Here is a 17,815-nt window from a genome sequence, read left to right as displayed (position 1 = left end):
GAATTAAAATATGCAGTATTCTGCTCAGTTTTTAATTTTTTTTACTAAATATTCTGAATCTGATAAGTTTAGAATGACACCATTTGAACTATGCAATTATGTTGTAGCCTTCTTGGTCCCAGGATATTAGAGAGACAAGGTGAACTAATAAACTAAAGGTAGTTGGGTATTGAGTATACACTTCTGCATAAGAGTTAACAGCAGAACACAAAGAGAAGGTTTCAGATAACTAAGACGTCACTATTTTAACTAATATATATTCTCTGTGAAGTAGTTTAATAGATAATTAAAACTAAACTATGATTTTCAACATAAATGAACAAAGTACATTTGATGTGTTATCCTTACTTTTTAAAAATTGTTTTTGTTCATTTGATAACTCACCAAGATGAGTAATTCTCTATGGAGCTCTTGGTCATTAGTACAAATGAGCAAGTTTCTACTGTATTTTCTTTTTTTCTTTGCCAGGAAGGCTTTTAAAGAAAAGTAAACATTTTTACAACTCATTTAAGGTAGTTAAGACCCCTAATTACAGAAAGTGCAAGAATGAAAGGTTCAGAAAACTGGGCTTAACCACAAATTCATTACACTCACTGATCATTAACTTAATTATGCCAACCATGGGTGAAATGCATATAGTTTCTACTAATAAAAATAGAGCAATTAAGTTCTACATCAAGGAGCAAATGCAGTTAGTTACCATTACTGTGTAATTCCATAACAGATTTTTTTATCCCTGGTTAATTCAGTGACTGCCTTTATTTATGCTTCCTAGCATCTTAACTATGCAAAATTATTTACTAGAAAATCATAGAGATGTGTTTTCTCTCTCTTTTAAAAAAAACCAAACCACCACAACCCGTGGTTAGATACCGCAAAGTAAGTGGCAATGCCTTAACCATATGTGTGTTGTAAAGGTCACTAGGACCTCTTCCATCCTTCTTAAGGGGAGTACTAACCTTCTCTCCTTTCATTCAACACTATGAGGCCTTTTGCCTTGCAACTTAAAACCAGGGCTCTGAGGTTTGTTCTTGCCATTCAATATGCTTATCAGTTCCCTTTCACATGGGAATGGAACATGAATACTATTTATTTATTTATTAGGATTAATGGCTTTTAGGGCTGTCAATTAATCGCAGTTAACTCATACGATTAACTCAAAAAAATTAATCGCGATATTAATCGCATCGTTAAACAATAGAATGCCAATTGAAATTTATTAAATATTTTTGGATGTTTTTCTACATTTTCAAATATATCCATTTCAGTTATATCACAGAATACAAAGTGTACAGTACTCACTTCATATTTTTATTACAAATATTTACACTGTAAAAATAAGAAATAATATTTTTCAATTCACCTCATACAAGTACTGTCCTGTAATCTCTTTATCATGAAGGTGCAGTTTACAAATGTAGATTTTTTTGTTACATAATGGCACTCCGAAAAAAAAATTGTAAAACTTTAGAGCCTACAAGTCCACTCAGTCCTACTTCTTGTTCAGCCAATCGCTAAGAGAAAAAAGTTTGTTTACATTTATGGGAGGTAATGCTGCCCGCTTCTTATTTACAATGTCATTTGAAAGTGAGAACAGGCATTCACATGACATTCGCAAAAAGAAAAGGAGTACTTGTGGCACCTTAGAGACTAACCAATTTATTTGAGCATGAGCTTTCGTGAGCTACAGCTCACTTCATCAGATGCATACCGTGGAAACTGCAGCAGACTTTATATATACACAGAGAATATGAAACAATACCTCCTCCCACCCCACTGTCCTGCTGGTAATAGCTTATCTAAAGTAATCTTCAGGTTAGGCCATTTCCAGCACAAATCCAGGTTTTCTCACCCTCCACCCCCCCACACAAATTCACTCTCCTGCTGGTGATAGCCCATCCAAAGTGACAACTCTTTACACAATGTGCATGATAATGAAGTTAGGCCATTTCCTGCACAAATCCAGGTTCTCTCACTCCCTCACCCCCCTCCAAAAACCCACCCCCATACACACACAAACTCACTCTCCTGCTGGTAATAGCTCGAGCTATTACCAGTTAGGCCATTTCCTGCACAAATCCAGGTTCTCTCACTCCCTCACCCCCCTCCAAAAACCCACCCCCATACACACACAAACTCACTCTCCTGCTGGTAATAGCTCGAGCTATTACCAGCAGGAGAGTGAGTTTGTGTGTGTATGGGGGTGGGTTTTTGGAGGGGGGTGAGGGAGTGAGAGAACCTGGATTTGTGCAGGAAATGGCCTAACTTCATTATCATGCACATTGTGTAAAGAGTTGTCACTTTGGATGGGCTATCACCAGCAGGAGAGTGAATTTGTGTGGGGGGGTGGAGGGTGAGAAAACCTGGATTTGTGCTGGAAATGGCCTAACCTGAAGATTACTTTAGATAAGCTATTACCAGCAGGACAGTGGGGTGGGAGGAGGTATTGTTTCATATTCTCTGTGTATATATAAAGTCTGCTGCAGTTTCCACGGTATGCATCTGATGAAGTGAGCTGTAGCTCACGAAAGCTCATGCTCAAATAAATTGGTTAGTCTCTAAGGTGCCACAAGTACTCCTTTTCTTTTTGCGAATACAGACTAACACTGCTGTTACTCTGAAACCTCACATGACATTGTTGTAGCTGGTGTCGCAAGATATTTACATGCCAGATACGCTAAAGATTCATATGCATCTTCATGCTTCAGCCATCGTTCCAGAGGACATGCTTCCATGCTGATGACACTTGTTTTAAAAAAAAAAATGTGTTAATTAAATTTGTGACTGAACTGCTTGGGGCGAGAATTGTATGTCTCTTGCTCTGTTTTACTCTCATTCTGTCATATATTTCATGCTTTTGTAGTCTTGGATGATGACCCAGCACATGTTGGTTGTTTTTAAGAACACTTTCACTGCAAATTTGACAAAATGCAAAGCAGATACCAATGTGAAATTTCTAAAGATAGCTACAGCACTCCACCCAAGGTTTAAGATTCTGAAGTGCCTTCCAAAATCTGAGAGGGACGAGGTGTGGAGCATGCTTTCAGAAGTCTTAAGAGAGCAACACTCTGATGCAGAAACTACAGAATGCTAACCACCAAAAAAAGAAAATCAACCTTCTGCAGGTGGCATCTGAATCAGATGCCACATGAACATGCGTTGGACCACACTGCTTTGGATGGTTATCGAGCAGAACCTGTCATCCGCATGGATGCATGTCTTCTGGAATGGTGGTTGAAGAATCAAGGGACATAATCTTTAGCGCATTTGGCACGTAAATATCTTGTGGTACCGGCTACAACAGTGCCATGCAAATGCCTGTTCTCGCTTTCAGGTGACATTGTAAGCAAGAAGCAGGCAGCATTATCTTCTTCAAAAGTAAACAAACATGTTTTTGTGAGCGATTGGCTGGACAAGAAGTAGGACTGATTGGACTTGTAGGCTCTAAAGTTTGACATTCTAGAAAATATTCAAAACATCCAAAATATTTAAATAAATCGTATTCTATTTTTTTAACTGCACAATTAACTGCAGTTAATTTTTTTTTAATCGCTTGACAGCCCCAATGGCTTTGTATTAAGTTTAGCTGCAAATACACAAAAATAAGGGAGGCTATGGCCGGGCTGGGTGAAAAAAAATTAAGGGCCGTTTGGTTTGACTGGCCAGTGTTGATTCTAGGCTCTATGAAACTGAAATTGCTCACCCACCCACACAGGAGAAAGTTATGAGGTTACAACAAAGTTATAAACTCATGTCTTATGTTTTAAATATGCTTTGTCTACAACTCAGCTACAGCTTTCAGGTACTCAGCTAGTCAGGTGCGTTCTGGGATCTCAAGGCGAGCTGGAGCTGGCTAGAGTGACTATGGTACTCAAAAAGAGAAAGAGGGTGAGTTTTAAGAATAGTCTGTGCTCCTCAAAAATTAACATGAGTTTATTGTGATAAAATCATCCAGTAATATGGCACTTCCACTACAGTTCAGCATTCATTAATGGATCATTAATTCAAAGTATCACCATATGTGCTTCCCTGCTCTCGGACGATGGCCACCTCTTACCCTCTTATGACCTGTTCTCAAACTATGTTCCCTCTCAATGAAAGAGATCAGTTTCTTTAAATTCTCTTAACATATGCAAGTTCACTGATGCAGCCATGTTCTGAGAGGTAAGATTTTAAGAAAGGTGCTCCAGGTTAGGTTTGCCCCTGCCTCCCAGGTGGGGTGCATTTGCAAAATGTCTCAGGTGGGGATTGCCTCCCTGGGAATTCTGCCAAAGGCTTTAAAGGAGCACTGCCTGGGGAGGATGCCAAGTGGGACACACTGAATCAGCACATCACCCTGACTCTACCTTTCCCTGGTCAGCTCTGCCCACGTCTGAAGCTGCACTAACTGGCTCCAGGCATGCTGACTGAGTGGCATTGCACTGCAGCAGCCCACCTTGGGGAAGGCTTGGAAGCTTCACGGTTGTTTGTTGGGCATGCTGCCGTGCAGTCAGTCACATACCAAACTAAATGCTGCCCCTGCACTGACCTAGTCCCTCCCACTAAGTCATGGCCCCTTTATTAAGTCCTGCTACTTTGCATGGTGTAGTCCTGAAGAGGAGCTGGGATACAAGGAGGGAGTTGAAATGTTGCCCTCCAGACACCAGAGAGCAGCTAATAATTTTTATATTAATGCTTTACATTTTCAAAAAGTACAAACATTAAGCCCAATATGTTTGAAGCTGGATGACTAAACTTAGGACCTAAGCAGCAGCTATAGCTCCCATAATGTTTAGAAGTAGACCATAATTGTTCATCTTCCAAATCATCTGGGTTTAGTTCCATCCAATGAAGTTACTGGGCCAAATTCTGCATTCTGGGTGCAAACCCAGAGTAGTTCCTCTCTTGCTGTGCAGCTACTGAGAATATTTGCTGATGTGAGAGAGAAGAATTTTTTCCTTTTGTCTTTTAGCTTGGAAATCTATTTTATTCATGTCTGTCGAAGGTCTCAAAGTACTTTTCAAAAATAATTATGCCTTTGTGAGGTACAGAGGGTAGGCAGTATTATACCTATTTTTCCCTGATGGGAAAAATAAGTCTTGGTAAAAGGTGCAGAGCATTAAAAGTACTCTCAACATCCATTGCAGTCAGCTAGATTGAAAGAGCTCAGCACCTCCCAAGCGAACTCTGCATATTCAAGAATCAAGCCCCAAATGACCTGCCCATGCAATACAACAAATAAAGAGTCAGTTCATGGTTAGAAAGCAGGTCTTCTGATGCGCTGTCATGTCTAATCCACTAGGCCACACCAACTCTCATTCAAGGCTTTTAGGGCAGATCACAACCTCTCCAGGCCTTTGTTTCCCTATGTAAAAATATAGGATTAATCAGGTAGGTCAAATATTCTAAATCACAAGTGTTGCTTAAGCAGCATGTTTCTGCCTTCATCTTTTATTTTTTATTTGCTCTCCTCTTTCTCACTGTCTTTCTTATGGTCCTCAATTGCTATCCATCCATAATATTCTATTCGGATTATTATAATGGATTGGAATGTCTCCTTTCCTTGTGGGCAAGGAGCCTGGTCCTCAGCCAAAGATACACTGGCACAAAGGAAACCTAAAGCTGCCCTAACAGCTGCCATGATTTTGGTGAATCCACCAGTAACGAAAAGCTGGCATAGCTAGACCTGTGTTTTTACTCGCCCTCAAAAAAGGTAGGGAATCGATAGAGATGATCCTGGGCCAGCAGAACAGCCTACTAATGAACTATTCCAGCCAGTACAATTTAGAGCAGCCCTGTGGCTGCTCTGATTTGCACCAGGATCCAGTTAAGCCCCAAGCCAGTTTGAGGGTCAAGGATATAAGAAGGTGATTTAAATCCAGTTATGCCTCCCCGCAGCTCAGTTGCACCAAGTCTGAGTTTGGCACAGTTGCAGCTGAGCCTAAGCTATATAATCAATTAAATTTCCTAGTTCTTCACATGCTTATGGTGAACTTGCAATGAATAATTCAAATTTTAAAGGAAGGGCCTATTATAATGAGCATGCTCATAGTACTGTATTGTCAAGGAGGGGTGTTCTAATGGCATCTTCAGTAAAATCCTGGACATTAAAATTGTTTCCCTAAATAAGATTCTTTTGTGAGTAACAATCTCATCCAGTAAATATTTGCTCACTGACAGTAAAGCAAGTTGTATTCAGACTGGGGTCATATTTAACACCTTTTCCCGCTAAGGTAATAGTCTGCAGATCTGATGTTTCCAATATGTTATGTATCTGTCTCTCATTGAAGCCATGCCCAGCATCTGCACAAACATATTTGTTTTCATGTATCCTAGTGTAACAAATGCAGATTTACTGTGACCTGCAAGTGGCAGTATATGGCTTAAAAATGCTTCTCTAGTAGTGTTTCTCAATCAACTTAGCAGGAAAGGATAAGCACAGTGGTTACTGAATTCCATTGAATAGAAGCTTGTCTAGATAATCTTCTGTTTGTCTGCACAGTCTGACATACCTTCCTGCTGTTCCTTACACTGGTCCAACATATGCCAAAGATCTAGCATCTTTTTCTTTAGATGACCTTTTATCAAATTGTTTTTAAGATGCCGTAAAAAGGGAGTTCTCAACCTTTTTTTCTTTCTGAGGCCCCCCAACATGCTATAAAAACTCCAGGGCTCACAATTCCTGTTTTTCTGCATATAAGAGCCAGGGCCAGCATTAGGGGATAACCAGCAGGGCAGTTGCCCAGGGCCCCATGCCACCGGGGACCCTGCAAAGCTAAGTTGCTCATGATTTGGCTGCAACCCCGGGTGGCAGGGCTTGGGTTACTGGGCTTCAGTCCCAGATGGTGGTGCTTTGGATTTCTGCCTTTGACCCCAACAAGTCTAAAGCCAGCCCTGCTTGGTGGACCCCCTGAAACCTGCTCGCAGGCCCCCAGGAGGCCCCGGACTCCTGGTTGAGAACCAGTGCTGTATATAATACACTCTCAACATATTTTAGAGTCTTTCATTTACTGACTAGAATTCTGAAATAACATTGCTTGACTAATTTCTATATTCTCAGACGTTATCCAACTCTCATATATTTAGGAAAAGAATTGTTCAATCATCAATAGAAGAAACTTAACTTATGCCTGTCATTCTGATGTTGTAAAGTTGAGAGTAAAAAGATTCTGGTATTTTCAAAGTGGAATGTACTCAGTAAATATTATAGCAACAGTAGTAACTACCTCTGTGGTGGTGATAATTTTGTTAAGACACTATGGTGATGAGCACAATATAAATATTTAGATTATATTTCGCACTACCATTTGGAGAATTAACTAGTGCAAACCCTGAACCATTGTTAATCGTATCAAGAGCTTACCTCCACAAAGATTAAATCGGCAGCAATTCCCATAATATTTATCCCACAATACAAGTGATTCCGTCAAACTCCAGCACCCATTGTTATCTCTGTCTTTCTATCATTTTAATCTTGCTGGTGTGTCTAACAATAACATTGTTGTATCTTACATCATATTAATCTTGTTAGCAAACCTTAGCAGAGATGATGTTGGTCATGATTGTAAGCACTATTGGCAGAAGCTCCATAGGGGAAAGAATTCTTTGCTCTATTGGTGAAAAGCAAAAAGAATGGCCAAAGAGATTCATTTGCACAGGCTATGAACCCACAATTCCTTTCGTGAATCTTGGGGAGTCAACATAACTATATATTAACTTGGATTTTAGAGAGTAGTGGACTCCCCAGGAGGGGAAAGATCTCTGAAGTCTAGCAAAGAGATCATTTCCAAGCAGCCAGCATTCTGCTCAGAGGTCCTAAGTGCTCCTGTGGGGTCTCTGCTGCAAGAGACAGCACAAATTGAGGATTTCACTGAGAGAAATAGCGCAGAGGGCTGGCCAGCCAGAGACAATGCAGATTGAGGACTTCACTGTGAGAGCCATAGCAGCAGAGCTTGAGTAGACTCTAGTGAGGCCTTGCCTGCCCACCACTTTAATAAAGCTGAATCGGTAAGCTAGGTTAGGTAGGGGTGCCTCCAGAAGGGACCAGGGAAGCAGTTCACTTGGGACTGGAGACAGACACTTGGACTGAGCTCAACCGTTAGTGGAGTTTTGTGGATGGCTGACGTGATTTGGTCCAGGGGATTTTACCTATGGGACATTCTCATCGTTGGGTGGGAAGGGAGTTAGAGGGACTACTGCCAAAGTTACTGGAAGGTGGGAGTATGTTACTCTTTATTTGCATATATTCTGTTGATGGGTTTTCCCAAGTTTATGACATGTTCCCTTACCAAAGATTTCCTTGTTTGAGTACAGTCTCTGAGTGCTTGCAAATGTGGGGGAGTCCTGCCTGTTAAGGGCACCCAAAGAGGGTGGGGACTGGAGCCAGTTTAGTTATTTGGCAAGGTGGGCCCTAAATATATTTCACCCAGTAGTTTTTGCTGATTTTAACCACCTGGCAGAAGAGTTACACTATCATTACCATGGCAGTATCTAGAGGCCCCAGCTGTGAAAGGAGTTTCCTTGTCTTATGCATTGTAGGCAATGGTAAGAGACAGTTCCTGTCCCAAAAACCTACAGTCTAAATAGAGAGGACTCACAAAGGGTGGGAGACAGGAAGTATCTCCGTATTACAGGCGGGGAAATGAGGCACAGAGAGATTGTCTCAATGGGAGCTGCTGGGTGGACTTTTGAAAAATCTGGCCCATATTAACATGTCTAAATGGGCCCTGAGCTCTCAGGAAAATATGGTTCTCAGCAATTTGCCCAGTATCACACAAGAAATATGTAGCAAGGCATGGAATTAAACCCAGATTTCCTAAGTCTAAGTCCAGTATCTTAACTATATCCTTCCTGGGACTGAAGGAATGTGGAGTTGGGACTTCTCTTTCATTGTGGCTTCCTGTCCTTTCTCTGATTTTGTGTAAGAAAGTGACACCCTTCATTCTTGTGGTCTCCAAGTCTGGTACCTTTTAAAAGGTTTGAAAAAATAAATCTTAAAAGAAAACATTTGGTTCTGTTTTTCAGTTTGCCATAGAGGGCATTGAAGGTTTTATATAGCATTTAGTTCATAAAGATAATCGCTGCAATTACAATGTACATATTGTCCAGAGGTAAAAGCAAGAAGTGTCACAGATGGAAAAATACTACTCCCCAGAAAAGGTCCTTGCTTTAAGAAAAAGAAAACATCTGTACTTGAAAACCAGAACACAGCATGATTTCTATGTATGTCCGCTTTTCTATGGTGCTCATCACAATCACTGCAGTGCCTCATAAATATGAATTAATATTTTTTCACCGCTCCTCAGTGAAGTAGGAAAATATTATTGCCTGGTTCAGAGACGAGGAAAAGGTCAGAGGGAGATCAAGTGATTTGCCCAAGGTCACCTGGAGTGGAGCTAGGAATAGAACGCTGATTTTCTGAGACCCAGACCACTGTTTGAATCACAAGACCATTCTCTTCTCTGAGATAATTCCTGGCATTTATCACGGAAAGAATCCTCAAGAACAACAGCCACATTTTCAGTAAAATAAAACTAGGTATATTGAATGAGCAACAGCAGCAAATATCAAACACTCCACCAAGAATTCACTGGACAATTCAAGAGCACTTAGATGATGGCTATGTTTCTGAGCATACCTGTGACCTTTGGATTCAGTTATGTTCACGAAGTACAAACATTTTAAAAATAAACTACATGAAGCCCATATGAAGTACAGATTCAGAGAGCAATAGTAATCTTTAGTTTTTTTAGGCTTTGTTATGTTGCTGGTGAGTACCTCCGGACTTCAAACTATCCATGCGTAGCCTATTTTTAACAATCTAGGTCTCTGTCTTCTGTCATTTTTATTATCCTGAGCTTCAGAGCCAACGTAAAAGCCATTTTTCAATCAGTATGCTGCCGATTCCATTTGTGCGTTCTAGGTCTAGCTGAATCTTGGTGTGCTAAACTGAAACAAAGGTCAGGCAAACTTGGTGCATTGTGTTTTTATATTTACAAATGTTTATTATGATTATTTAATAATTTTATTACAGTACATTTAGAGGGCCCAAGTGAAATCAAGGCCCTTTATGCTAGGTGCTCTACAAACATAGTAAGAGACAGTCCCTGCCCCAGGGAGTTTACAGTGTAAATAGACAAAGGGTTGGAGAGGAAGTAGAAACCCAGAGGGTGCAATGATTTGCTTGAGGCCACATAGCACATCAGTGGTAAAGCCAGGAACAGAACCCAGGTTTTCTGAGGGTTAGTTTGTGCCCAATGTACTATACCACACTGCCAGTGTTCCCATTACATCTGGCTGTCTCTGACCATGCATAATCAACTTGTTTTCACCTTACTATAACATAGGCTGGGAAAGGCAATATATATTTAGCCGGTGGGTTATGTGATACAGGAGGGCCAGGGAACAGTGGTTGAGGGGAAACATATAAGCCCTAGGCTAATTAAGGCGTGGTTCCCTGTAGACTAGGGAGAGTCGCTATAGGTTAATTGGAGCACTTGTGATCAATTAAACCCTGTCAGGAACCTACTAAAAGTCTCTGCTTCATGCAGTTAGGGGAAGAGGAGGAAGGGGAGAGGACTGGAGCTTGGAGGTGTGTTGAGAGATTTGGAAGACCTGAGAACTAAAGTAAAAGAGACCCTGTCCCCCAGCATCTAAGGACTGAGGGTAACCCTACCTAAGGGGGATGAGGGTAAGAAACCCGCAGGGGTTGAGAGGGGCTGGGACTCAGAGTGAGGAGCAAACCTAGACCCCTCCCCCACTTCCCTCCTCTACTACCTTCCCGGGATAGTAGGGGGGCCCTTGGCACCCAAGAGCAGGGGCAAGGGGTGGCATCTTAGCCCCTCCCCAAGAAAAGCGCAGTACCCACCATATGAACATCGGCCGTCTTGCCACAGTATATATAATTAATTTAGCTACATCAGAATGTAGCCACATGATAGCATACAATGTGTGATATGTGCTTGTATGCATATGCTGGGAATGGGCAAAATAGCTTGGCTAAAATACAAATCAATGTGATTTGAAACCCATTCCCTGAAATTTTCTCTCACTTGTAACCTTTTATTTCTATTTCTCTGCTCTCCAATGGGAACTCCTCCTTGGCCCCAAATGGCTCCTTCACACCCCTCCCTGTAGATGGCCTTCAGAGGGTTCCCCAGTCCCTGATAATTTGTCTCTCTCGTGGGATTTCCTAATGGGTTCCCCCAGACATTATGTTCTACAAACTCTCCTCATGTTCTTCTAAACACACCATCTATCCCCAACTACTCTAACTCTGAAGATCTTTGAAGGGAGTAACAGGTCCAGCAGCATGCTGGGCATAAACCTGCTGCTGCTTTTAGTCACAATCTGGATCCCCAGTAACATACATTCCAAAAATAACAAGGAATCCTAGTTATTTTTGCTGATACAGACTAACACGGCTACCACTCTGATACATTCCAAAGTTCATTTTGTGGCTTTGACTTGGGAAAACATAGAGTATCCTGGGTATTCACGCACAGCAGTCCAAGAACCCAACAGACACGCTGCCAGCTTACAAGTGTCCCCAGGATACGGGAGCCTAAAGATGTTAGAGAGAGGCTGAAGGAGTCTCAGGAGGGACTGCAGAGAAAAGGGCAGCAGTGAGATAGGGTCTGACTAGCAGGGTAAAACTGAATGGGAGTTCATCCAGAAGGAGGGGGACTAGTGTAACCTGGTGGACAGATGAAGAAATCTGGTACAGGAAGGAAGAGGAATGTGAGGCAGAAAATGGGAGAGGGATGGGAGGCCAAGATGAGGAGCGAAAAGGGGTAGATGAAACATTTTGGAGTGTTACTGTTCCCCAATGTTCTCTAGTCTGGCTATCTGGTGATAAAGGGTGTGCTTATAAGGGTCACTATTAAAAATCCAACACTCACTAAGGGGTACCACGCAGTGCTCTGTGAGATATACAATATTTCCTATAAACCACTGTGCAGTAACTGTTGGAAAATGCTGGCTTTCTGATAGTGACCACTGGGCCATTCTGGGTAAGTTTTTCTCTGTATATGTTAAACAAATGTTCAATTACACCTGATGGTAATTAAAGATGAGATAAAAGGATTCTATTACCTGCCATACCAAAATAAAACCTCTGTAAATGTAGCACTAGATAACAGCCTGTCATCCAGTGATAATTGCCATAGATTTTCCCCTTTAATGGCTTGACTCAAGAGTAAGTCCATAAGCAAACACTGTGGCTACCCTAAAGGCTCTTTCCTATCATGTGACTATTGCGTTAATCAAAACAAATTTACATTACAGAATGTTGCTTGCTCTAACTTCTTCTCTCCGGTATGCATGTGGTGGTGTGTTTCATAACATGTAGTCCAATATTATCTGCAGACATACAATTGATTTGATTTGTGTTGTGTTGTTGGCCTTCTTATATTTTCTAGTAGCAAAAGGCGAGAGAGAAGGAGGTTGGCCAGAAGTCACTTGTGATATTGCTCCTTACTAGCAATGGATTAAATAAGTAAAGCTACTTGATGGCTGTTTGGCTTCTCTATGTATCTAGTTTTGTGATATACCTTATTCTGCAGCGTAGGAGGCAGAAGGTATATATAAAAGGATTTCTTCTCCTTTGAGAATTAACCACCTAGAACCCTGCTCTTAGTAGTTGCAGGTGTTCTCAGCACCCACGGAGAAAGTGAAAGTGGAAAGCAGTGACTGTGAGGTTATGTGCATGATTCCTTACAGCACCAACTCTTCAGATCTGTGTAGGAAGCAAAAGTTCAAATCCCTCTTTTTTTGGCCCCTATGAACAGAAGAATTTGCTCCTCACTGCTCTAATTAAGTGAGGATTCATGAGCCAGGGGAGTCCATGGTGGGAGCAGCAGGAGGATTTGGTGGCTGGGGAGTTTCCAGCCTTCCTACCAGTGGTAGGAGAAGCAGCAGTACCTGATGGGAGTAATAGTATGTCCCCAATTCATCTCACCAGCTCTGCCTCCCTTCCAAGGGGAGAGGAGAATAAGGAGACCTATTGCTGTCAGCTCCATGTGGGGAGGAGGATAGAAGAGGAAAAGATAGAAGATCTCTGGGGCAACAAAACATCAGCTCCCTCTCCCTTTTGGGAACTCCGTAGCTGGGAGATGGAGAGTAAATTTAAGAGAGGCAGAGGGGAGAATGCAGACCCAAAGGGGAGAATGGAAAGGGACAGAAGGGGAAAATGTAGAGAAGACAGAGAGATTTAGATGATTGAAGAAATGACAGAGGCAATCACAGGGAAAACTAACAACCCAAGGGGAAAAGACAAGCAGATAGAAGGAAAGGGAAACAGTGAAGAAACTTAAAGGAAGAGAGAGAATAGAAAATGTGACGGCCAGAAAGGGATTCATTATAAAGACATTTCTACATTTCTTTGGTGGTTTCCTTTTTTGCATTTGAATTCTGTTCAGCCTGCTGGTATGTATGGTAGAGTAGACTGTCCATACCTGCATTATTTTTTAATATGCTACGCTTGCAAACGTATGGGTTAATGATGAAATGCCCTGGGATGTCTTACTTGAAAAGGCAAACAGGCCCATACATGTCTGTCATAAGGACTTTTTTGATTTGCTGATACTCCTATCTTAGAAGACCCAATTGTTCTAAGCACTCTTTCCCCAGCCCTCCAGAAGGTGAATGAACTTAGGCTAGTTGTTCCCTGTTCCTGGCAATTTTATAGCCACAATTAACCTTAAACCCAGTTTGCTGTGAAGTTTTATTTTGTTAGCAATAGTTAAAACTTTGCTAGAACTCTTTCCCTCCCAAAATTCAGTGCTTTAAAATTTTTTAGTATAGCACTTTCATTCAGAAGCCAAAGACGGAGAGATTTTTAAACGAAGGAAATTGTCACAGGGTGCCCCTCCCCCCAGTTAGGCTTAAGAGAGGGCAGGAAGGAGACTGGAGGAATCAATCAGGATAAGGGGCAGGTGAGGTAAGATGAGAACTGCCTCAGGAAGAAAGGAGAGACCTAGGGAGAAACAGGAGCAGCAGAGGAGAGCCGTTTCAGGGAGCCATTGAGAAGAACAAAAGATGAAGAATACTTTATGGTGAGGTTGCGCCAGAGCCGGGGAACCCCAGTGTAGGGGCCCCTAGGAAGAAGGGGGGGAACCAGCCTGGTTAGGGGAAGCTGAGCCCAGTGGTGCAAGTAGGGCGGTATGGTACACCGTACCAGTAAGCTATTTATAGCCAGTACGGCCTACCAGAAAGACTTAGGAGGAGCAGAATGTGGAGCCGAGCAGCCCCACACCGGCAGCTCCTCCGGCACACCCCAGCCCTGACCTCTGGTGGGGAGGCTGCACAGAGCCCGGACAGGACTCGGGAGACGCAGCTGCATGGAAGGGCTGGGGGCGGGGCTAGGGGCAGTGCAGCTGCACCAGAGGAGCTGCCGGCATGGGGCTTGGTTGCCAGTGTGTCTGGAAAAAAAAAAAATAGTCTCTGCTGTCAGAGGGAGCTGGTTTGAAACTCCTGCTGGCAATTCCCAAGCGTGTATGACTGTGAACTGGCTATTGTTCCAGAGAGCAAACTCTTCTCTTCTCTTAGCAGGCCACACAGCAGCTGTGCCGTGTTCACCCACTGGGAGCCCCCTTCTCCTCCCCCCCCCAGTAATGTGGGATGGATCGTGGGGGAGAGTGTGGGGGGGCCCCAGGCTGCAGGTGGGGTGGGATCATGTGAGGAGTCACATGGGGGGGTGGTCACATGGGGAGGTCACGTGCCAGCCCCCCTCCGTTAGCTGGTGCAGTGTGCCGGTAAGAAATGAATCCTATTTGCACCACTGGCTGAGCCTGAAACAAAAGGGCTAGTGCTAGAGGGTGGAAATTTTACCCACCTAATGAAAAGTAACTCCAAAAGTATTGGCCAGTTTGATACTGCTGCTGTGATGTTAGCATTAGTTAATGACTGCACAGAACTTTCAGGATATGAAGTTCGGCACACAGTCGAATACTGAGTATTATTATTACTAAATCTCAACCTCTGAAGTGGGCAAAGGGCAAACCCAATACACTGGGTTTATTGTGATCACAGGCCCTTGCGTGTGTGTAGTTGACACCCCTGCCAACTCCTTTTCTCGTTAACAGACATAGAAACTAAGAAGAGCATGTTGCTCTCTAAAGTGACCAGAGTGTAGGATCCTTGCCAATTTCAGTATCCTGCCAGCTCACCAGAACAGCAGGGCCGCTGGAACGATTTGTATAGTGGGGGTGCTGAGAGCCATTGAATCAAATTGTAAACCCTGTATATGATGGAAACCAATTCAAGCCAGGGGGTGCGGTAGCACCCGTCATTCCAGCACCTATGCAGAACAGAGCTAGCAGATAGAATGGAAGGATGCATGAGATGGACTCTCATCTACAACCTTCTGAGCTCCCATGGCTGAGTTACTCAGCAGAGGAGCTGGAATTTCCCATTGTTGCACCTCACATTTCAGAACAATGCAAAGCTTATTTATCTTGTATGTGGAGGGACAGTTGAAACAAACAAAATTAGTAGGTGATGTAATGGAGCCCTTTTTAATACTGCAAGTTGACTAGACCTGGTAACTGTAACAAAAATAAATTTGTAACTAAATGAGAATTCCAAGAAGCCTGATCTCAGTGTACAGCACTTGTGTGATGGGTGTTGATTTCATATATATTAACATTTCATTTATTTTTCCCTCCAGTTTTAAAAATATATCTATAGATTCCCATCCAGTGCTCTGGACATCTATCCCACATATTAAAAATTACAATTTAAACATAGAGAAAGGATTGCCCATAAATATATCCATTTCGACCAATACCATCTTGAGCAGCTTTGAACAAAGAGGAAAAAAAAAAAGATGGGTTCTGTGTCATGCTCAGAATGTTAACATATTTTGGGCTCTGGCAGACCAAGAAGGGGCAGCAAGTTCCAAAATCAAGGGTCCATTTATATTTCCTTACCACTCTTAGATTCACCGGGGGCAGTGATCCTCAGCTGGTGCAAAGTGGCATAGCTCCATTGACTTCAAATTGCAATGGGACTTCTTGAAAAGTTTCTAATTCATATTTAGTTGACACTATGACAATTTCTACCAAGTATCTGCCCCGATAACATTTATTAATATCAGATGTGTAAGTTTTTGTTTGCATTTGCTGAAAAGATATTGGGGTTTTTTTTGTTTTTTTTTTTGAAACAGCACTTCAAAATATGAAATAAAAAAAAAATAGAGTTTGGCAGCTAAGCCATTTCAACATTTAAGGCCAGATTTTGCCTCTCTTACGTCTCTTGAGTTGTGCTTAACTTTACAGTTAGCATAACTGATTCCAGTGGAGCTACTCCCAGAGTGAGACACTACTGTTTGTAAGTGGAGCTGGTAGAGATCTTATTAAGCTATTACTCCTGCTCTTATGGTGGTAAAGTCCTATGTATATAAGGGACATGTCAGTAGAGCTGGGTAAATATTTTTTAGCCAAAGCTTTTTTTCACTGAAAAGTGCAAATTCAGGGCAACTGAAACCATTTTGAAAATTCATGATGAATTTGCTGAACTGTTTCAGGTGTGTGTGGGGGGGGATTCTTTTTTAAAAAAAAATCAAAATGCTTCATTTTGACATTTTTGAAACACATGTTGATTTTTCTAATCAAAATGTGGTTTTATTGAATTGTATTAAAATAAACATTTAAAAAACTCAAACTGAATGAGTCAAGCAAAATGTTTCGTTTGACTTGAAGCAAATTGTTTTTTGTCTTTTTGTTATGGATAGTGAGACAAAAATCCAGTTGTTTGCACTCCAGTCAGATGGTGTGTGGGGGGGGAGGGGGAATGTACAAGTTTGGACAAAACCCTTCCGTGGTTCATTTGCCATTACTGATTTCTCTTGGAAAAAGTTTTGGATAATACAAGATTTGTAGTTCTGGCAACTCCTATAAATGTCACCATGTACAGATCTGCCATTTACAGAATGTTAATTGTATGAGAAGGTGATATGATTAGTTCCACTTCTTTCTCTTTGCCTGTGTTTGTACTAGTGAAAGGTGCCAGATTGTGAGTCCTGAAGACTGGAGTCTTTTGTTCGTTCACATAAGTATAATACAAGCAACAGCATTGCAAGCTCACTCACTGTCGCTTTCCGTTACAACCTGGCCTGAAGGGACTACTTCTAGGGGAAAGGGAATAGTTCTTCTCCTTGCTTGAGTCAGTTCTCTGACTCTGTGCTGAGACTGCCAGCCAACAATGGTGCCAGTTGGTGCCAACTGTGGTAGGTTTTGTGATGTGGGCATCTATCCATTTGGAACTGGACTAAACCATCTCATGTCACTTATGTTACCAAGCAGCCAACAGATGGCAAAGATGTCCGGTCACTACTGACAGTTCCTTCATTTACTATTTTTGATAGTGAGTGCTGATGAATCTGCTAATTTATTCAGAGCTCTCTTCAGCCCAAATGCACTTTCATGGCAGCTAGGCCTTGGAAAGTCCATGCTTTTCATGAGCTTCAGCAATCCCAGAAGCTGCTCCTAACTATAGGAGAGAAATACTGTCCTCAGCGACAGCTGCAAAATGCTGATTAGGCATTATGGCAAGATTTTCAAAAAATAGGAGTCTAAAATTAGACTCCTAAAGCCACATTTAGGCACCCAACACTGCAGCCTGATTTCCAAGAGCACTGCGCACGCAGTAGTTTTCACTGACGTCTGTATATATGTATGTACATACACCCCAAAGTTGAAATCTGAGGCCCTTTTGAAGTCAGTAGTAAAACTATCATTAACCTCAATGGAGCCAGGCTTTCACCCCACACGTGGAGGTGATATTCCTCTGATAAGTTGCAGTAGTATGTGGTAAATGAATTTTTTTTTTGATGCAA

General features: G+C 42.0%; 1 non-coding gene across 1 annotated transcript; it reads right to left on the bottom strand.

Moving 5' to 3' along the window:
• Window positions 1-853: 853 nt before the first annotated feature.
• On the bottom strand, window positions 854-981 carry LOC144264456 (U6atac minor spliceosomal RNA). Its single transcript, XR_013346059.1, has one exon. It is a non-coding gene; the product is annotated as a U6atac minor spliceosomal RNA (small nuclear RNA).
• Window positions 982-17,815: the final 16,834 nt, after the last annotated feature.

Source organism: Eretmochelys imbricata, chromosome 4, assembly GCF_965152235.1.
Source record: "Eretmochelys imbricata isolate rEreImb1 chromosome 4, rEreImb1.hap1, whole genome shotgun sequence".
NCBI classification, from domain to species: domain Eukaryota; kingdom Metazoa; phylum Chordata; order Testudines; family Cheloniidae; genus Eretmochelys; species Eretmochelys imbricata.
The sequence above is the reverse complement of the archived record's forward strand: the minus strand, read 5'-3'. Positions and strand labels throughout refer to the sequence as shown.